The 23,141-nt window shown below is 39.4% G+C and overlaps 1 protein-coding gene across 3 annotated transcripts in view; it reads right to left on the bottom strand.

Moving 5' to 3' along the window:
* LOC131431823 (transient receptor potential-gamma protein) overlaps positions 1-23,141 on the bottom strand; it is a 399,703-nt gene that overhangs the window by 113,302 nt on the left and 263,260 nt on the right. For all 3 annotated transcript variants that reach the window (XM_058597720.1, XM_058597721.1, XM_058597723.1), the window contains exon 5: positions 2,859-3,289. The gene's annotated coding sequence lies outside the window, so the exon portion shown is untranslated. The remainder of the gene's footprint in view (positions 1-2,858; positions 3,290-23,141) is intronic.

Below are 23,141 nucleotides of genomic sequence, written 5' to 3'. Positions count from 1 at the left end.
CATGCGACAGTTAGAGCCAGTCATCAGTGTGCTAGCGAAAACTGAATATTTAATCTTCATCACTATCTTGCACCGTGAAGCTAATTTGCTTGCTGTGAATTATGGGGCTAGAGCTTCTCTCTTACCGAGAGAAGGAGAAACAGTAGTAGGGGTGAATATTGTTCGCTCTCTTCTATTCTCGTGCATGGACAGCCACTTCAATAAAGCAACAAGGCTCACGCTTCCTCAAAAGCGACATGATTCATAAATCAGGTATATTCATGAATATCATATTCCGTGAAGCATGTATACTCATCTTCACTGCTTCATTCATCCAAACTCTGGTTTTCCGTAATTGCAGTTTTATTGCGTTTTTGCTTGAATCAAAATCAATCCCAGTTCTGACTTTAGTCAATTTACTCTGATTCTACTTGAGATTGGAGCTGGCAGTTAGTTTCAGTTATCTTAAAGCGAAAACGATATTTTAATCGTCTCGTTAAATTTAGCCTGGCACACTTTGATTTAATTTCGCTGTTGGGCAAGTTTTTGACAAAAACTTTCGGTAAATCGAAGAAAATAATGATTGTTTTACGCGTTGTTTTAAAGAACTTTTTAAAATATCATGTTACACTATTTTTATTGCCGCTAATTTATATCAGCGAGTACGGTAATAATACAGCATGAAAAAATGTATAATCAAATTGCATTCTCCAAGCTTCTTAGACCACTTAGTGCAATGTGAAATCTGCCTCCAAAAAGAACTCATTTCAATGTGGTATGAAATAAGTTGAAGGAAATTTTCCTAAAATTTAAACCCATCAACTGCCTTATAGGTAGCACTAGGGTGGTTCTATTGATTTTCATTTTATTTAATTTTTTAAGTAACCGCTCCCCTGAAAATTAAAAAAAAACAGGGATATATAATGGAATTGCCTGGAAGGTTTACAATTATTTTTAAAAGGTTTTGGAGATGTACTACTCGCATACAAATACTTGAACGCATAATTTGAAACATACACTGTCACACTTCCTATTTAGGCACCACACTGGATATTCTAGTATTAAATAAACAAATTTTGGACATGTTAAACCATGCGTTTCCATTGAAACTGCATGGTGCTTGGTTCCAATAGTTATGCACCTTGCGTTTCCATCTAATAGAACTTTAATGGAGACGCAGGATTGATTGTATTTTTTCAGAAAAAAAACTCGAATATTGAGCTTATCCACACTTAAAAATATATCAAACCGAAGCACTTCAACGTGTCCAAAAATTATTCATTTATCACTAGAAAATCCAGAGTGGTACCAATATCGATTAAAAACAATTTTATGTACTTCTTAATGCAAGAAATATACCTTCAAAATATTTTTAACAATTGCAACCCTTTTTGACAAAGCCTAAACATCAATGATTTTTTTTTTTCAAAATTTTCGATGGAGCAGTTGCTTTAAAGATCAAATAAATTTAAAATCAATAGATCCGTCAATATGTCAGTTAAAGGATTAGCATTTTGGGAACCCTGTCTACAGTTCAGGTTCTTCCAAATATGGTATAACGATATGAATGCCCAATGGGGCAGGTTTCACATGCTTAACCTTTGTAAAGCGTGAACTTTGTGAGAACCAGTTGAGAAGTCTTCAACGTCAGAAGCATACTACGGGTATGTGTCTGGATTTCATTTACAATTTTCATCATTTCGCATATTTTATATTGCAATTTTTTGCAAAATGAGGCGGCGTTTATAACAAAAATTGAAAACTCTTAGAACTTTCGATCAAATAGATACTCAGAATGAACATTAAATTCACCAAAGCATCTGCTAGCGTTTACAGAACTGCTAGATAGATTTTTTTGATACGAAAAGTGTATTGCCAAACGCTTTGTAATCAATTCCATTAACACACTAATGAATGCTACGGTTGGAAACTAGTAATTATTTTCTGAATTTTGTAAAATTTTCTAATAAATAAATTTTGCGCGATCATTCGTCATTCTCTAATTCAGAGTGGTTAGTAGTTTTTCATTGAAAAATGTGTTTATTCTATTGAAGCCCAAAAAAAAAAAATCCAAATTCCAAAAACATGTCCTTGTATATCATTACAACTTACAGTTTTTTTCAGTTAGAACGATTCAAAAAAAAATAATGCAAATCTGGAGTCGAACCGTGAAAAATTACTGGTGTGGCATACCGAAGACGTGTGTAAAGTTTCATGCAGATCGGAATACATCAGGGGATTTTTACGACTTCCACCCATTTCTGAATATGTTAAATTGCTTAAAATGATTTGAAAATGATATCATGAAACATATTTTTTCATGAGATTATGCCTATAATTCATGGTTATGATTCATGTTCAATAAATCATTTTGCTCATCATGAATAATAGACATCATCTCAAGAGAAAACATGTTTTATGATTTTCATAATGTCCAACCATGATACCGGCAATGGATTTTTATGGACAATTTCAGCGTTTTCACCTATTTCACATGAAAATTGGAACCTTGAACTGCAATACAGAATAAGAATAGGTTTTGTTTGGAACTATCTAATACAATATCTAGAAACAGCATGCCATCTAATAGATAGAACTTAGTACAGGTTATTAAAAAAAAGTCCCATTAAAATAGTTATTCAAAGACACTTAGGAAACATTACTCAACAGAAGTAGTAAATAATTTGAAAAAAAAACAGTAATAGATTGGAACCGATTGCATTCCTGCTACAAACAAATTTTCCGAAACAGTAGTAGGCTAGGCAAAACACAGAGGTTAGAAACCAATCACTTCGATACGCGGGGCGGCAAAAAAGAACGGGGAAACGCTAGAGCATTGAATCTACCAATCAAAGTTAACACGCAAAAAAAAAAAGTACCATTTAGAACTTTGGCTCAGCATTCGTTCGGTTGCCGTCAGCATCGAGCGGTGGTAAACTTGCGGATGCTGAGTAACCGTTGTTCTCATAGAGCAGTCCCGCGTCACGCGATTCGGTAGCGTAGTAGAATCAAAACTTGATTTGTCTGAGATGGTAGTTTTTGGGATGCACTTTTACGAACGAACGATATAAACTTGGACTGGCAGCCTGAAGGGCTTTTTCTTTGTTTGTGTTTGTGCTTGTGTGCGTGTGAACTCTACTCTATGTTAACTTGGATCGTATTGAAAATACTCTGTTTTTCGTTATTTACATTTGGGTTGAATCTTTGTTTTTCTGCTAGTGTAGCGTGAAACTTTTCAGTGAGAACGAAGTGTTACATGTTATTTAGGAAACCCGAATGTGAGTGTTCAGAGTTAAACAAACAATCAATTCTGAAAATAAACAAGAGAAGAAGAGTGAAAAAATATATGGGCAACTATTGTTGTTGAGATATCACGATATCATTCTCGGAATGCGAGGCAAAGGCTGAAACAAAACCAACAAAAAAAAACATGACAATCATCGCAATCATCCTCTATCAAGTCCATAACAATTAATTAACGACACTGTTGTCCTGGAGCGGTGTACCGACGTTGTAATTTACTTCCATGTGCTTTCCATCGGATCCAGCCACCACACCGTCTAGGAAAAAAAAAACAAATAAACCAATTACGGAGCGCAAGTTCGCATAGTTTTTCTTTCACGAATAATACTCCGGGAGGCAACCCGGCTATAAACTGCTAATAAAATATGTTCACACCAGCTGCGATCAATAATAAGCATTAAAACCGGATATCGGGTTCGGAACACGAGGCGGTTCGCTGGAGCCGGCCGCCAGCCAGCCAGCAGTTCTGTGAAATATGGGTGCCATTACAAGTACATACGCTAGCTGCTATCCCGTGTCCGAGAGATGGCACGATTTGCAGAATTGACAAATCGAAATGTTTGACCTCGTCGTCGTCAATGTTGACTCAGCAGGACGTGGATAGCCAAACCAGCCGTGGGACAAAAAAAAAGGTCAGTTGTAGTTCGATAATTGGAAATCCGAACCGGGATTATCTTTTTTTTTTGGGGTAAAAACTTCCAATCTCCAATCTCTCTGATTGTGGCTGTGAGTTATCGAGAAGGTTAACATTGTGATGTGATTATTTTCTTTACCATAGTGTGTTCTTCTTTAATTTCGTTTCAGTACCAAGAATACCTAGTTACATATTTAATTTAGTTTCACATTACTACCATCTCCTTTTTGAGTTCCGAAACTGTTATCTAGACATAGTTCAGCTATAGATTATGCTAAAAATTTAAATTACCCATTTTTTTACATTACAATTTTCAACAAAGAGTTGGGTTCCGCCCTGGAAACAACAGGGCGCTCGTAGTGCTGCCAGATGCATAACAGCCATTTATCTCCATGAATATTCCGCCTCGATAATGGTTCTGGCGGGAAGGAAGGGGGGGGTTCATTTGCATCTAACTATCAGCGTTTATTTACAGCGTTATCAATTTTGTGCCGATAGTGCTGCGAACTGTAAACTGGATTCCACTTTATTCTCTGGGAAACCATTAACCAAGCGTGCCAAGTTGCCAGTTTTCTTTACAATTTCGAAGATAGTTGATAGTCGCCTACGGTTACTACCACAGTATGGAAGCGGTTGATCAAAGCAAGCGTGTTAGAGTAAATGCAAGTGGGCCGTACGGGGAAAGGCGAGTAAAGCACTGTTCACACTGGACCGCAACGTGCCGGGATTTATTTGTAAAATATTCTCATCATACCGTGCACTTTCCGTGCCGCTGCCGTTGCTATTAGTAACATACACAATCGTTGCATTTCGCATTCTTGGGTTGGTTGTTAGTTGCTGTAGACGCGCCTTGTTGTGCATTAATTGCAGTTGCTGGTTGGTTTGATGGTACTGCGCTCACTAGTTTCCGTTGTTCAGCGGTTGTCCTTGTTTTTGTTTGAAGATGTCCTTTTCGCAGTTTCAGTGCAAGGTTTGCCGTAGTGTGCAGGTTGTTCACAAAACTGACATGTAACCAGTTGATTTTCATACGCGTTTTACACGGATGTATCCCGTCTTGATCACAAATGATGTAAGATGGAAATGCTTTACGTAGTTGCATACGTACCACTCGCATGCCATTCCGGATACCCGGGAAAAAATTCCGCCATACTTCCCTTTCGATGGAAAAAACGTCACCGTACTGCGACATACTTTCCCGAACATACCCATCGCTGGTCTGCGGGGGAAGCTCATGCACGCGTACTTCTATGGCATTGTCCACCATGTACACAGGGATTTTATATTTAACATTGTCATGATCAATACTGTGCACCCCGTTATTAACCGAAGCAAATGCAATTGCATCTCTTTCACGTTTGAACATAATGTACACACAGTTAGACGCCTTGTTGAATTGAATCTCACTTACATTAGTAACGTTTAGATGCATTCGCTCCTTAAGCAAAATTTCAATTTCGGTTGCTGCAGGTCTAACTTTGCAGCGCTTGAAATCAACACAAATTGAATTTGGCCTTGCAGGCCAAGTTTCAGGCTTTGTTAAATCGTATTTGCTCATTTCGTACACCCTATTGTTCAGTACACTGTATTGTCTTTGTTTCTATCGTCTCGACCGTAAGCAATTGTCGACTGTGTCGGATGAGATGCGAACACGAACTGAGCCAGCCAATTGACAACATTCAAAAGTAATGGAAATGTTCCAAAAGGTAGGTAATCGGGTACCGTATAAATTAATGTGAAGGTACACCCTTTCTTCACTAATCTAATGGCACAAAAAAGGATTTTTTTTCCATCGAATTGTTACCATACATCATCGACAGCCGTTCAGAATATTCATGACCTGAAAAGATTATGCTCTGTATATTGTGGGAGCAGCAGCCGAATTCCGGTCACAATATTTCTTGAAAGAAAAGAAAATTTCAAAGAGATTTCGCCTATTTTCTTAATTTGAAATTCCCGTCATGGTCTGGAAGAAATTGTTTTGACACTTGAAAAAGAAAAAGATTTTTTTTTCTCTTCAACACTTTTGCGGAAGAACTTCAGATAGACAATTGTTTTAGTGCTAAAATTGAGTCAGCCCATTGAAAAGCTATTAAGTAGAAGTAATGGAAGCATTATGTGTGCAGTATTATCTGCGAAAGAGAAGATGGTATCGCCGTCAGGAGAAAATAAAGCTGCTTCGCGACCGTCGATTCATGAGAAATATTAGCAATCCGTTCGAAATATCGGATGGCAATTTCGAAAAGCTATTTCGAATGCCGAAATGTTTGGCTGAAAAGTTCATCAACTTATTAGATCAACCCCCCTTAATGCGATTCCTTTAAAAGATGAAAGAACTACAACAATACCGGGCCATTTACCAGTTCTTACTACATTGAGATATCTTGGCTCAGGTAATATGTTCGTATAATCAAATGTAATGTTCACAAGAATTTGTGATAAATTAGCGTACTCTAGATAATTAACCTGTTTTAGGATTTTAGGATGTCAGTTTCACAAGCAACGTGTCATCCTCACAGATCGGCTGAAAAGTTCGTATCGTTTCTATGAGATGGCGCCACTAGAATTAAATCCATACCATTTTCAGTTAGTACCAACCTTCAAAAGATACGTGTATAAATTTGACAGCTGTCTGATTATTAGTTTGTGAGATATTGCATTTTGAGTAAAGCTACTTTTGAGCACCGAAGACGATTAACGCAGTGGACGTCCAAAAGAGGCTGTTACCGATGAAAACGTGAAAAAAATCCACAAAATTATTTTCAATGACCGTAAAGTGAAGTTGATCGAGATAGCTGACACCCTAAAGATATCAAAGGAACGTGTTGGACATATTATTCACGAATATTTGGATATGAGAAAGCTTTGTGCAAAATGGGTGCCGCGTGAGCTCACAATCGATCAAAAACAACAACGAATTGATGATTCTGAGCAGTGTTTGGAGCTGTTATATCGAAATAAAACCGATTTTTTTCGTCGATATATAACAATGGACGAAACATGGCTCCATCACTTCACTCCGGAGTCCAATCGACAGTCAGCTGAGAGGACTGCACGCGATGAACCGAACCCAAAGCGTGGAAAGACTCAACAATCGGCCGGTAAGGTTATGGCGTCTGTATTTTGGGATTCGCATGGTATAATTTTCATCGACTACCTTGAAAAGGGAAAAACCATCAACAGTGACTATTATATAGCGTTATTAGAGCGTTTGAAGGACGAAATTTAAAAAACGGCCTCATTTGAAGAAGAAAAAAGTTTTGTTTCATCAAGACAATGCACAGTGTCACAAGTCGATGAAAACCATGCTGAAATTGAGCGGATTGGGCTTCGAATTGCTCCCTCATCCACCGTATTCTCCAGATTTGGCCCCCAGTGACTTTTTCCTGTTTTTTTTTTTATTCAATAATATATTATAATATTAAGGCACACTGCTTAAGCTCTAAGATGCCAAGGGTATTTACTAATCTTAATTACGACTAACTTAAAACTAGAATAGTATTATTATGTAATGTAGTATCGGGGTAGCGGATTCTCGACAATTCAGCTTTCAGCAGGCGAGGTGAATTGAATATTGGGTGAGGGTCTTCCAAATGGCGAATATCCATGTTGGCCGCATCCTTCGGTCCGTGTGGGTCCGCGGGAAACACCCCCAGGCTACGAAGGCCCGGCGGGTGGCCCGCATGCTGGTCATTGACTGGAGCGGTCTTCCGGTGATGGTGATGTTACGGAAGAGAATGAAAAAAAAAGAAGTAAATATTGTGGGAAACGGGGTAAAAAAGGGGTGTGGGAACAAAATGTTTGAAAACGACAGAGATTCAATTAGTTGCCATCGAGATGGTGAAAAAACAGGGAAAGGGGAACGAAAAAGTTAGTGACAAAAAAAAAGATCTTGTTAATTCCAATGAAGATGGTGAACAGGGACGGGGATCGAGAGAATCGGGCGGATGTTAGTGTCGAACCTGTAGGTGGAGATTATATTTTCTGAGCGAGGAATAACACATTACACTTGTATATCAATGTGTTTGAGGTACTGGTATATGAGAAGCATATATGAACTATCCCGACTCGCCAACACATCCCGAACCGGCACCTCAGGCGGTCTACCTCGGGCCCTGAGGGATTCCAGTAGCTTCGACCTGGCGTCACGATACTCTACGCACGACCACACGACATGCTCGATGTCCTGATAACCGTCGCCACAGGTGCAGAGCCCGTTCTCCACGATCCCGATACGCCGGAGATGTGCGTTGAATGTATAGTGATTTGACATGAGCCGTGACATAACGCGAATGAAATCACGACTCATGTTCATCCCCTTGAACCAAGGTTTCGTCGATACCTTAGGGATAATGGAGTGTAGCCATCGTCCCAGTTCGTCATTCGTCCATGAAGTTTGCCAACTTTCGAGAGTTTTCTGACGAGAAATACTGAAAAATTCATTGAAGCAGATTGGTCTTTCATAAATATCACCTTCCAATGCGCCCACTTTAGCCAATAAGTCTGCCTTTTCATTGCCCGGAATGGAACAATGCGAAGGGACCCAGACTAACGATATTAAATAAGACCGTTCAGATAAAGTTCTCAAATGTTCCCGTATTATCCCCAGGAAATATGGGGGATACTTTCCTGGCTTCATTGCCCGGAGAGCTTCTATTGAACTTAGACTGTCCGTGACAATGAAGTAATGGTCTTTGGGCATGGTTTGAATGATCTCGAGGGTGTACTGAATAGCAGCTAATTCTGCGACGTAAACTGAAGCCGGATCACTGAGTTTGTAAGAAGCGGTGATGTTTTGATTGAAGATGCCGAAGCCTGTGGACTCGTTGATGTTTGATCCGTCAGTGTAAAACACCTTTTCACAGTTGACTGTTCTAAATTTATTATAAAAAATATTTGGGGCCACTTGAGGGCGCACGTGATCCGGAATTCCACGAATTTCTTCTCTCATGGATGTGTCGAAAAACACAGTAGAATCAGAAGTATCCAAGAAATGAGCACGGTTGGAAACAAACGAAGAAGGATTAATATTCTGAGCCATGTAATCAAAATACAAGGACATAAAACGGGTTTGAGAGTTAAGCTCAACTAACCTTTCGAAGTTTTCAATCACCAGAGGATTCAAAATGTCGCATCGAATGAGCAAACGATATGAGAGATCCCAGAACCGGTTTTTCAGTGGAAGAACGCCCGCCAGCACTTCGAGGCTCATCGTATGAGTCGATTGCATGCAACCCAAGGCAATACGCAAACAACGATACTGAATTCTTTCCAGCTTGATGAAATGAGTGTTCGCCACTGATCGGAAGCAGAAGCATCCGTATTCCATCACGGACAATATCGTTGTTTGATACAACCTGATCAGGTCTCCTGGGTGGGCACCCCACCATGATCCGGTTATTGTACGGAGAAAGTTGATTCTCTGCTGGCATTTTTGTTTCAGATACCTAATGTGACATCCCCAGGTGCCTTTGGAGTCGAACCAGACCCCGAGATATTTAAATGTGAAGGCCTGAGCTATGGTTTCACCCCCTAGTTGAAGCTGTAATTGTGCTGGTTCTCGCTTCCTCGAAAATACAACCAGCTCAGTTTTCTCCGTAGAGAACTCGATACCCATTTGAAGAGCCCATGTTGACAAGTTGTCGAGGGTATCTTGCAATGGTCCTTGGAGATCGGCAGCTTTGGGTCCTATAATAGACACAACGCTGTCGTCGGCAAGTTGTCTTAGCGTGCAAGATGTGTTGATACATTCATCGATATTACTTACGTAAAAATTGTATAAAAGGGGGCTTAAGCATGAGCCCTGAGGAAGACCCATGTAGCTGAATCGTATTGTTGACAAATCACCATGCGCAAAGTACATGTGTTTCTCAGACAATAGATTATGTAAAACGTTGTTCAAAACTGGCGAAAGACCATGCTGATGCAACTTCTCAGATAGGATATTTATAGAAACTGAGTCAAAAGCCCCCTTAATGTCTAGGAAAACTGACGCCATTTGTTCTTTACGAGCAAATGCCATTTGAATTTCTGTTGAGAGCAACGCAAGACAATCGTTCGTTCCTTTGCCCCTGCGGAAACCAAATTGTGTATCTGAAAGTAAACCATTAGTTTCGACCCAATTGTCTAGACGAAACAGAATCATTTTTTCGAACAATTTCCGGATACAGGAAAGCATAGCAATCGGCCGATACGAATTGTGATCGGAGGCTGGTTTCCCTGGTTTTTGGATGGCGATAACTCTGACTTGTCTCCAGTCGTGTGGGACAATATTACCCGTGAGGAACTTGTTGAATAAATTCAGCAAGCGCCTTTTGGCGGGGTCAGGCAGATTTTTCAACAAGTTGAATTTTATTCTGTCTAATCCCGGGGCTTTATTGTTACATGACAAAAGTGCAAGTGAGAGCTCTACCATCGAAAACGGTGATTCGTTTGTATTTGGTGTCGCGGCGCGGGTGATCTTCTGTTCCGGAACAGAGTCTGGGCATACTTTTTTAGCGAAATCGAATATCCAGCGGTTGGAGTATTCCTCGCTTTCATTCGTGGTGTTATGATTGCGCATTCGTCGGGCTGTATTCCAAAGAGTGCTCATAGATGTTTCTTTCGTTAAGCCGTCTATAAACCGACGCCAGTAACCGCGTTTCTTGGCTCTAATCAAGTTCTTAGTTTTAACGTCTAACGCCGCGTAATTCCGGTAATTATCAGGTGTTCCATTTTTTCTGAATTTTTTTATACGCGGAGGCTCTCTCCGCGTTTAAATTTGTGCACTCTTTGTCCCACCACGGGTTGGGAGGACGGATGTTAGTTTTTGCGCCGGGTACACGTTTCGTCTGAGCTTGAATCGCAGTATCGAGAATCAAGCCAGCCAAAAACGTGTACTCTTCCTCCGGAGGAAGTTGTTGAGTTCTTTCAAGTTTCTCAGATATCGAGGTCGCATAGCTATTCCAATCAATATTTCGTGTGAGGTCATACGAAACATTGATTGTCTTCGATGGTTTTAAGCCGCTGGTGATTGGTATTACGATCGGTAGATGATCACTACCGTGGGGATCAGGAATTACCTCCCACGTGCAATCCAACCGTAGCGATGTCGAGCAAAGGGATAAATCCAGCGCACTTGGTCTTGCTGGTGGTGCAGGAATCCGTGTCATTTCTCCCGTATTCAAGATTGTCATATTGAAGTTGTCGCAAATATCATGAATCATAGCTGATCTGTTATCGTCGTGAAGACAGCCCCATCCCGTACCGTGTGAGTTAAAGTCTCCTAAAACCAACGTCGGTGCGGGAAGGAGCTCTATGATATTACTGAGCCGCCGATGCCCAACCAAGGCTCCAGGGGGAATGTAGATGGAAGCAATACAAAGGTCCTTACCTTTGATTGTAACATGACATGCGACAACTTCAATACCTGGTATCGAGGGGAGGTTAATTCGATAAAAAGAATAGCACTTTTTGATCCCTAAAAGTACTCCTCCATAGGGATCATCTCGATCCAGGCGAATAATGTTAAAATCGTGGAAGTTTAAGGATATTTCAGAAGTTAGCCAAGTTTCGCACAATGCAAATGCGTCACATTTCAGATTATTTACAAGAAATTTAAAAGAATCTATTTTTGGGATGATACTTCTGCAATTCCACTGTAAAACAGTGATTAGATCCGTGACCTCGGTGGATGATTTAGCCATCGAAGGATACAATCGCTGAGAGAAGGGGCCAATTTGCAGTCAACTGCTTCAAATATGTTTTTACTGTTGGCATGAAAGCAATTAAAATGCTTCTAAGAGGGTCTGAAATATTGAAAGTTGTAAAAATCCAGTCCACAACATCAGAGAACTTGATAAGTCCAGCACCTAGTTGGTTCTCTGGTAGATTTTCTGGGACGCTTGGGGATTTTGTAGTCCCGGGAAGTCGTGGGAATTCCATCTCGGAATTGAGTTTTCCGAGACCAGGAGCTTTTTGCTTCGGTGTTGTGTCCCGATTCCCGTTAGCTGTAACTTTTCGAAGCCCTTCGGAAGACACCTTCGAACCCTTACTAGGTAGCTTATGAGAGGATTTATTTATTCTTTTCCTACAGCTATGAGGGACCGCCGAAGATGGACCTTCCAAAGGGTCGTCAGAATCGCTCTCGTCAGTTGACAAGCAGGCATATGGGTTCGTTGTCTGTTTAGGAGGGGTGGCACTTTTAAGCATCTCTGCGAAAGAACGCTTGGAGTGCTCCTTTAGGGAACGCTTCATTCGATCACCTCGCAGTTTGTAAGCGGGACAATCAGAGAGGTCATGCGGACCCTCCTTACAGTAGAGACACTTTTCAGCATCCTTACCGCAAGAGCCGTCCGCATGAGCTTCCCCACAGTTAGCACAACGTGGCTTATTGCTGCAATGGGTAGCTGTATGCCCCAGTTGTTTGCAATTAGTACAGTTCATTACTCGGGGTACGAATAGGCGAACAGGCAAACGAACCCGGTCCAAGAGGATGTAGTTGGGCAAAGCAGAACCGGCGAAGGTCACACGATAAGAGTCTGATTGGGGATAGGACTTTGTTCCATCCCCGGCGATCGATACTGAATGCAATCGCTTGCAATCCAGTATCTTGACATTCTTAAGTGAGGGGTCTTTAAAACAACCCGCCCCGTACTTAAGAACGTCCTCGCAAGTCAAACTCGAATCGGTGACCACACCGTCGATTTCTACTTCGCGAGCTGGCACGTAGACGCGGTACTCCCGCGTAAAAGGATCATTTTGAACGAGCTCATTAGCCTGTTTTGAACTGGTAAACAGGACCCTGAGCTAGTCTGGACGTATCTTATCAAAACTTTTTATAGTATTGTATCGCGAGGACAGGTCCCGCGATATTTTTAAAATATTTAATTTTTTTTCTTTCGATTTGGTCCGGAAATAGACCGCATAAGGACCGGCCGGTAGTGCGAGCCCATCCGGATAGCTCTTTATGCGAGACTTTTTACAATCAAGGGAAGTCTCCATTTGATCATCGGGAACGGGGGGGTCAGCATTTAAATTAGGCATAGCGGAACTACTTCCGCGCAGAAATATATAAATCGGGGAGAAATAGAACAATCGAATGGAGGAAGGAAAAAAACTAAATAATATTACTTAACTTAAATCCAACGGGGGCCACCAAGGCCTAGCCCTCGTCGATCGGCGTATCGCCGCTGCGATGGTGTGCAAAAACCCTCCGAGAGGAAAAAGCACACTCTTTTTGTAATCCGCACAGTGATATCACGTACACCGCTGGGCCTGTTTTGATCGATCGAACAATCACCGGCTAACGGTACTGTTTCGATCGTCCGCTCACAACAATACACTGCTTCAGTATATAATGTGCATAAAACCTCTCACAGGAAAAAGCACTATTGTCTATTACACAATAGCGATCTAGTTTTGATCGTCCGGTCACTTTATCACACACGGCACTGGTTTTCAACGCTTTCGCAGTAAACACAAAGCACGTCCGTCCACTCGGAAGGTTGAAACGGCAATGACTTTTTCCTGTTCTCAGATCTCAAGAGAATGCTCGCTGGTAAAAAATTTAGAAGCAATGAAGAGGTAATCGCTGAAACTGAGGCCTATTTTGAGGCAAACTACTAAAAATGGTATCGAAAAGTTTGAAGATCGCTATAATCGCTGTATCGCCTCTGATGGCAATTATGTTGAATAATAAAAACGAATTTTGGCAAAAAAATGTGTGTTTCTATTAAACGATACGAACTTTTCAGCCGAACTGTTATATTGAGAAACGTTATTGCTGCAATAGACAAGTATCTATTGGGAGAACTTATAATTTTCCCGACGAATGATGCTGAGCAAACTCGAATCAAAGAAGCGTTTTTTTTAGCAGTTTAATATCCCCGGTGTGATTGGTGCTAATGATTGTACGCATGTTGCTATTTTAAACCCTCCAAAAGATGTTGAGCACGTTTACTTGAACAGAAAAGGATACCATTCAAAGAATGTCCAACTGATTTGTGATTTAGAGCTCTGCATATTGAACGTCAATGCAAGATTTGGAGGTTCTAGTCACGACGCATTTATTTGGAAGCGTAACCAAGTGCGTCGATTTTTGAAGCAAAGATACGATAATGGAAGCAGAAGCACTTATTTGTTGGGAGATGGAGGTTACCCTACTGAGCCATGGCTTCTTGTGCCGTATGCCAGGACTATGAGACAAGCGGAAACCGATTTCAACACAGCACAGCATTGTAAGGCTCGAAATCCTATCGAACGGTGTAACGGTTGTCTGAAATCCAGATTTAGATGTATTTCTCGTGACTCGCTTTTGCGATATAATAAGGATCTGTGTGGTCAGATTATTAATTGTTGTGTGATAATTCACAACTTCCTAGTATCCAATAGAAGAAATATTGGATGATAATCTGAATAATGAGGGTAACGACGTTATCCAGGATGCGAATCAGTTTGGTTATGATGATGATGATGATGATGATAATGACATATTATTGGACGTAGGAAGAAGAGAAAGACAGTATATTGCTGATAACTACTTCCGTTAAAATTTATAATTCAACATTCAATGTAATTTACATGAAAAGAAAATAAACATTATTTTTTACGTTCACATCGTCTCGATTAAGTAATAGTACGATTAAGAAGCATCTGTAGGGATTTGTTCATTGACTTCAGTTCCTCAACTTTTTGTTGTTGTATTTTGTATTCTTTCTTGTCCGCTTGTATGGTTTCAAGGCACTTGAACACGCTGATTTCGAAGCTCTGCATTCTGGTATCGGAATATCGTTGACCTCGGCCGAGTTGTCTTCCTCTTGGAAGTGTCGCAGTTACACTTGGCCGTGTAGCTGTTCTTTGATCGGCAGGTTGTATGGTAGGAACCGAATCTGCACCATCATATGTTCTTTCTGCTGGCGTTGATGTACCATCACTAACAGGATAAAAATTTGTTGGAGTGTCGGGCGTATAAGAACGCATTCCAATGACACTGGGATGTAGTTTCTCTAATTCTTCCAAGAACTCGATGTTCGCATAAGAAACGACGCCATTCTGTGAGTCCTCAAGTATTACATCATTATTCACTGGAACAGTCTAATAATAATTATGCTCAGAAACAACGGTGAAAATATATAACAAAAGTTTTCTTACAGGTTCATTGAAACCACCTTCTTGTGTTTTCCCATCTCCATCTAGAGTATTCTTCTGCTTGATAGCGAGAATAAATTTATCAAATTCCGAAAGTGTGTCTTTCTTCTTTTTCAATAAGCCGTTCTCCCCGCTTTGAATCACCAACCACTTTGCCTTGGTTTTTTGATTAAGATCCCGCCACGATAACTCCCACTGATCGGATGTCTTGGTAGCTCCTCCTATAGCGTTAATTATGTTGCTTAACGCAGTCCATTTTTGTTTTTGAAGATCTTTGCCTCGTGAAGACTGAAATCGGTTATTGGCGAAGTCTAAATTTTCAGCCATGTAGTCTACCAAATGCTTCTTTTGCTCCATGGACAGGTATTTTTTATGCCCGCAAACAACAATAAATCGAAAAAATTTATTGCAATTTCACCCAATGTTATAAACTTACGCTGAGGAAGTTGCCATTATCAATATTTTGTTGTCGATTAACACTTTTCCTTCGTGAACCCCCGTATTCGAACGGCATTCGAATGTTTACAAAACAAGCTTTTCAACACAAACATGGAAAAATATCGCGGGTTACTTTGATGCGTGTGCTGTCCAAATTTCGGTGCGGCTCGTTATAGAATTTCTTTCTCGTCGATTGATCGGAATACGTTGAGAAGAAAAGAAAATATTTGAAAGAGAAAGACATTCTACGATTTTCTTCTCTTCTGCCAATGGAATTCACCGTAAAAGTAAAGCAAGTACAAATAATCAGAACTACTTTTGTTTTTTTTAAGTAAAAATTCATTTTTTTAAATCATATCTTTTGAATCATTCGGCCGATTCTGCTAATGTTTGCGTATGTTATCAATAAATGCCAATATTTTTTAGGAAAAATATGCGAAAATTGTAAAGTTGAAGTTTTGTCATTTGTATACCCTTTTTACAGTTTTCATGGTAGGTAGACCAACGGGCCTGTTTTACAATCTAAAAGTGGTAAGAATGTGTACATATTATAATCACCCTAAATAAATGGATGCGCAAGGTCGTAAACTACGAAGACTTTAAAATTTCAAAAAAAAATTTCTCAAAAACAAAATAAAACACGCATCACTAATTTTTTATAATTTAATTAAAATGTTTAAACTTTCAAAGAAGAATATAAACTTACATAGTGCCCATCGGTCTACCTACCATGAAACCCGTTCAAAGGGTATTCAAATGATGTTCTAAAACACAATACTTCAATTTTACAACATTCCTAAAAACTATAAACATTCATTGACAACATATTCAAAAATTAGCAGAATCGATTTTTTGATCCAATAATCGGTTTTTTGATCTACCCTAACACAGAAATGGTCACCAAATGACAAAATAAAATATTACGCGTCTAATATTTTTCGACCGAGAACGATTCGTATAAATATTACGAAATTCCGAGAAATACATACATACACACACACATACAGACATTTTTCGTACTCGACGAACTGAGTCGAATGGAATATGACACTCGGCCCTCCGGGCCTCGGTTCAAAAGTCGGTTTTCACAGTGATTGCATAACCTTTCTTTATGAGAAAGGCAAAAGGGCTGAATTGAGACATTTGGGCATTCGAAATAGCTTAGTGACGAAAAAATTCCATCCAATGTTGGATGGGCTTGCTGAATTTTACTCTCAAAAAAATGTCTTTCTTAATTGCTTCCGCAAAAACGTTGAAGAGAAACTTTTTTTCTTTTTCATTAACTAGTGTCAAAACAATATCTTCCGGACCATGACGGGAATTCCAATTTAAAAAAATAGGTGAAATCTCTATGTCGTTTTTTTTTTCCAAAGAACTTTGTGAGCAAAACTCAGGTGTTGAATTCGCAAAAAAGAAAAACAGATTTTGTGAAGAGAAAGACATTTTATGATTTTCTTCTCTTCAAGAAAATTGTGATAAATTACTTTTGCCACCGGAATTCAGCTGCAGCTGGGTGTGATGTTGATATGATGAGCTGCTACAACCGAATCGAAAGATCACGAGGAAAATCTAGCGATGATAATCGATACGTTTGTGTCGAGCATCGCAAGAAAAACGGCCACAATACACCGATAGATACGACAAAGTAATTTAGCAAAATGACAATGCATGGCCAGAAAAAATATACTTAGAATCGCTCAAATTGGAAGTCATACCCCACCCACCGTACAGCCCAGACACTGCCCCTTTCGATTACTTGATGCAATGTGTCCTTGGTGACCAGCACTTCTACAATTATGATGAAGTCACAAAATTGTGTCCCTAAATAAAAGTATTAACTATGGATTCGTGTCAGTTGGTATGAGTAGATCTTTAGGTCAACTTTGAACGAATCTCTTGCTAGCACATATTTCGCAATATAACAAACATCACTGCCCTCCAACCGATTGATGATCTTTAGACCAATCCCAACCAGCTATGCAGTGCACCGGATATACATCGCTCTGGCAGATTGGAAGATAAAAACAGGACACAATTTGAATCATATTTCCAGTTCAATGACCAAACGACTAACAACCGGCAGGGCTGCAGTGTGTTATGACGACAGTCAGTAGTGCTCATGAGCTGCGGGCATCTTTCAGATGCAGAAGCTGAGCAAATGATTTATCACATCTCTTTGTCCGATGCTCGTTTCGCGATGATTCCCACAAGCTGCCGCAAGGATGCTCGGTCGGTCGGTCGGTCACGTACTCGATACTAAGCGCCATAATCTTCCACAACGAGAATCGTGTTTGGCAAGGATCAATTTACTGCTCTGTTTTGGTTCAACCCAGACGAGCTTCACATACGCACCGGAAAGGAAAAGAGTGTCGGTCGTTTGCCACAACACACAGTGAACGAGTGATCCCGCAATCGGTTGGGAGGGGTTTTATAAATTTATGTTTGACATAAAATATCAAATTCCATTTAGTTTTACACCCGTCCGGTAATTCTTCTCGGAATCTCTGGGTGCTGCACTGTTTTTTTTTTCACACTCGCAGGTATCGACTGAATACCGATTTTCTCTCACGTTTATTGGAAAAAAGGGACTGAAACTGATTTTTAGCAATACTTTTGATATTTCGTTTTATTGGCGATTCCAAGACTGTGGTTTCTTTGTGATGTTTGAACTCGACTCACCTCTACGAAACTTTTATCTTTTCATTTATCTGAAATTATTCTTCAACAATAGCTCAAAACAAATTGTAAAATGGAAGCCAATTAAATTTATCTTCAATCGGATTTGAATTTCCATTATAAACTATAGAATTTCATGACACACATTCACGCTGTTCGAATCAGCAGCAGTTGCCAGCTAATTAAAATCAGAATCAAATACTTAATACACAAAAAAGGCATCTCTGCTATCCGGGAGATTACTGCTCAACTGTAATTACCGACATATCCTTCATCAAGACATTATATCGACGCAACCATTAAAGTACTTAACGTGTTCCGTTCCATGGAGAGCAGCTCCCGGGTCATAAAAATCCTTCCTGACTCGGTGTAAAACTTTCCTCACACCGAGACCGTAAAAAAAGGGGGAGCTGCCATCGTCGTCGTCGTCGTCGATGGCCAATGTTTTAATCTCGTAACACATCCGTAGTTTTACGTCCGGGCAAGCTGAGAATGAGCTGAGGTAGAATAAAAATGTTGTTTGTTGGGTGTACCAGGTGTACCTGTGCCCGTGAATCCCGATCACGTAGTAAAAACCTTTCGACTTCGGTCCCACCCACTTTTGACTAATCCTGTTGGTTCGCAGAAAAAGTGCGGAGAATAGTAGTAAAACAAATCGTTAGCCACGTATCAACAAACATCGTTGTCATCGTCGTCGTTGTTGTCGACAACAACAACCAAAAGATATGGTTATAAATAAAAAATCATTACGAATCCTCCTAACAGCCGATGTTCAAATAAGTTTTGAGAGGCTTTTTTTTTGTGCTTAACGTTATTCAAAGAAATTTGAATAACGTAAATTACATAAATTATTCTCCATCTTCAGTAACGAATTTTCCGTATCGGAAAAAAAGCGTAAGGATTTCCCGTATAAAAAGTGATACTCAGCCAAGTCATGAGTCGTCCAACTCAAACTTTCAACATGATGATAGCCACAGTACAGTACAATTCGGCCATAAGGCGACCCAGGGCATGTGGGATTTCGACTGATTGGGACCGTAAACGATTATCTCGGTAGAGCAATTCCAGGAATGAGTAGACGAAAAAGGCGACAAAATCAGAATCCACCTTCTCCGATTTGGATGAAACTTTGTACATGGCTTCAGTATGGCAAACCATAAGTTTTGAACCGATGGAGAGGTCAATCCGAGACTCACGACTGATTTTTAAAAAGGGCGTATGTATTTTTGCGTTTCACGAAAATTGCTTTTTTTTCAAATCGTTGTAACTCGGAAACCGGTAATTGTATAAAAATGGCGTTCAGGAAGAAGTTGTAGGGAATCGATTGGGCACTCTAAAAGAAATATACATTGGAATAAAATTTTGGTTTTTTTCTCAATCATTACAAAATAATCCGAAAAAGTTAAATGCCACGTGTTATAAACTGCATTAAATGCAAACAATTAGGTCACACCGCTTCTCACTGTGGTAATAAAGATAGGTGTGGTAAATTTGGAGAAAATCATAAGGATTACGAGGTCTGTTCAAAAAGTACCCGGAATTCTCATTTTTCTAAAAAAATATTTATTTACTAGCTGACCCGTCGAACTTCGTCTCTCCCAAAAATTATTTGTTCGAATTTATGTTTTCGGACAGCAGAATTGTCAAATGACTAAGTAGTTAACGTTTATCCCCATTATTTTTCTGATTAACCTACAATCGACGGAATTCGACACACATTCGCTTGAGCTCAAAAAAGCAGTATCACCAAAAATTAATGAGAAATACTTCTGTTAAGAAAAAAATTGAGCAAATGCACAGATTGTCATCCCATCCTTTGAGACAATAATGAATCTCTCTCTAATGGCTTCGACATAATGGACGACACGCTTTCTCTTCCAGATGTGATTCTTGCTTTCGATAATGGATAAAAAAGCTCACTAATAAAAAAGTTTTAAGGAATTACTCATACTTGAATGTTAATCCGACGCAACAGAATAATCTTTGAAGCAGTCCCTTGTACAGTTTTTAAGTAGCGAGCAAGTTTTCTCAGAACTTGAACTGTATATTAAAGTAGCCAAAAAGTGCCACGCGTACTTTAGGGCTCTAATAAAGTGGATATTGTTCAGGTGCCAGGCCCGTGCGCAGGGGAGGTTCCAATTAAGCACGTGACTCGAAATGACAAATAACATGAATCAAGTATGCATGTGAAATTTCCACCCAAAACATCTCGTTGCGCGCCAAACAATTTGTTCAACGATCTAGTATTCTTTCCTACGACGGCCTAACACTTATGCAACTCAACGGAATTCGACATACATTCGCTAAAGCCCAAAAAAGATGTATCACCAAAAATTAATGTTAAAATGTTAAATACTTCTGTTAAGCAAAAATTGAGCAAAGGTACAGAATCTAATCATCTCATCCTTTGTATCAAAGCACTGAAAAGAAATCTCACTTCAATGGCTTCGACATAAAGGATATAAGGAGCCACGTTTTCTCTTCCAGATGTGATTCTTGCTTTCGGTAATCGATGAAAAAGCTCACTAACTAGAGTTTTGTATTGACAAACTTAACAATATGTTTAAGAATTTTTTTTCTAGAGTTCTTCATTTGGTAAAAAAGGATATATTTACAATTTGTATTTAGCCAAAGTAACCAAAATTTCGTAAAAAAAGATTTGGCTTAAGAAGCATACAAAGTATTCTGAACAGTCCTTTTTTAGGGAATCACTCATACTTGAATGTTCACCCAACACAACAGAACTAACTTTGAACAGTTCCTTGTAAAACTTTTAAGTAGCGACAAAGTTTTCTCAGAAATGCGTTCAAGTTGCCAAAAAGTTCCACGCGTACTTTGTAGCTCTACTAAAGTGGATATTTTTCAGGTACTGTAGAACTTTTGTTGCTTGATGAGACGACGCTTAAATTTTAATTTGATATTGATATAGATATAGAATAATGCATAGAAAATGTCAGTATCAATGCATTATGGCAATCCTCTTGAACATTGATCTAATCAGCAAAATTCAAGGAAAATCTCTTATCTTGACCTTAGCGCTTCTACAGCACAATCTTTTCATTGATTAATTCAAAAATTTTCAGACTTGTTAAACTCACACTCACAATGACCAATATTATTCATCTGACTCCATTACACACAATCCATCAACTGGTGAAGAATATCAGAACTTTTTCTCCTGCCTATTTCTAGAACAGTATACATTCCGCTAGGCATCTATTTCGCTTTCGTTTAATTCTAAATTTATCCCAGTTTCCTCCCTAACTGCTGTCAAACCGTTTGTTTGAAGCTAGTCTCGAACCTAGTTTCAACATTGTTAAACTAAAAATCGAATCAGTTTCGAACCTAGTTTTTATATCAGGTTTGTTCAGATCCTCGTTGCTAAGTGCGAAACCAACACAGTTTCGTTAAAAAGTGTTTGGTGAAACTACCCTGGATCAGTTTCAGTTTTCTCAAGCGAAAACGACATTAGTAATCAATAATGTTGATACCCAATTAAGCACGTGGCTCGGAATCACGAATAACATGAATCTAGTATGCCAGCGAAAACTTTATACAAAACAACTCGTTGCGCGCCAAAAGATTCTCTCAACGATCTAGTATTCTTTCCTTCGACCGCTAAGCACTTATGCAACTCGTTGCGCGCCATCAATTGTAAATCTAGCAATGATTGGCGACTTTTCCAGTGGAAAATTCCATTGTCCATACAAAATAACTTTATTGGTTTTTCCCACTTTTCCGATAAGTTTTCCTAATTTTTTTGATGTACGAACCTGGTGGGGGTAAAAATTGAACAAACAAAAAAAAATCATCTCAATTCGTCCATCCGTTCTTACGTGATGCGATTACAAAGAATGATCTCTGCATTTTTATATATATAGATTCGTCTACATCTATATGGTCCCCTTCAAAGTAATACCCCCACTTATACCAGCGTTTTTTCCAGTTTTCGAAACACCCCTGATAGTCACTTTTTGTAATGCTCTGTAGCACTCTCAGCGATTCTGCCTTTATCTCTTCAATCAATGAAAAACGCTGTCCTTTCATGGGTCTCTTCAACTTTGGGAACAGGAAAAAATCACACGGAGCGATATCTGGTGAATAAGGAGGTTGAGGCATGATAGAAGTCTTGTTTTTAGCCAAAAAATCACGAATAAGCAACGATGAATTTTGCTGCCACTCGTTTCATGCCCAAAACATTTGAAAAAATATGATGGCATGAGCCAACTGATATGCCAACTTTATCAGCAACTTCTCTAATAGTGATTCGGCGATCATCCATAATCATTTTTTTCACTTTTCCCACATTTTCATCGATTATTGACGTGCTGGGTCGACCGGAGCGTTCGTCGTCTTCAACGTCTTCGCGGCCATCTTGGAAATGCTTATACCACTCGTAAACACTTGTTTTTTTTCATAGCAGACTCACCGTCGGCTCTCTGTAACATTTCGCACACTTGGTTACATTTTATTTCATTTTTCACGCAAAATTTAATACAAATTTTTTGACTTTCCAATTCTTCCATTGCTTAAACTAACAAAAATCGCCGAGCTCAAAAAAACACGTCTACACCAGCCGCTACAAGACAGAATGTAAACAATGAATACAGCTGAAAATTTCACCATACATTAGGGACATGTGTACCAACACAATAAAAAAAAATTTGACCACCGGACTCTCCAGACGCGCGCAATTAAAAAATTCCGGGAACTTTTTGAACAGACCTCGTATGTGTTATGTGTGATTTTTGCAACGATGGTCATTTTTGCAATATAGATTCAGTGAAATGCACGACGAACTTCTTTCAAAATGAAAATATTCTGTTTTTAAAAAACGACGACGCAAGAGATAACGTGTTTACTTGCGTTCATTATACTATGTTCACACTGGCCGAAAATAACATGTTTTAACGATAGTAATATAAAATTCAAATTCACACTAAGAAAAATGGTTGTACCTATCTGCGTTGCCAGGTCATTTCTCCAA

Source organism: Malaya genurostris, chromosome 2, assembly GCF_030247185.1.
Source record: "Malaya genurostris strain Urasoe2022 chromosome 2, Malgen_1.1, whole genome shotgun sequence".
In the NCBI taxonomy this organism is placed as follows: Eukaryota; Metazoa; Arthropoda; class Insecta; order Diptera; family Culicidae; genus Malaya; species Malaya genurostris.
Note: the sequence above shows the minus strand (reverse complement) of the source record. Positions and strands in the feature narration are given on the sequence as shown.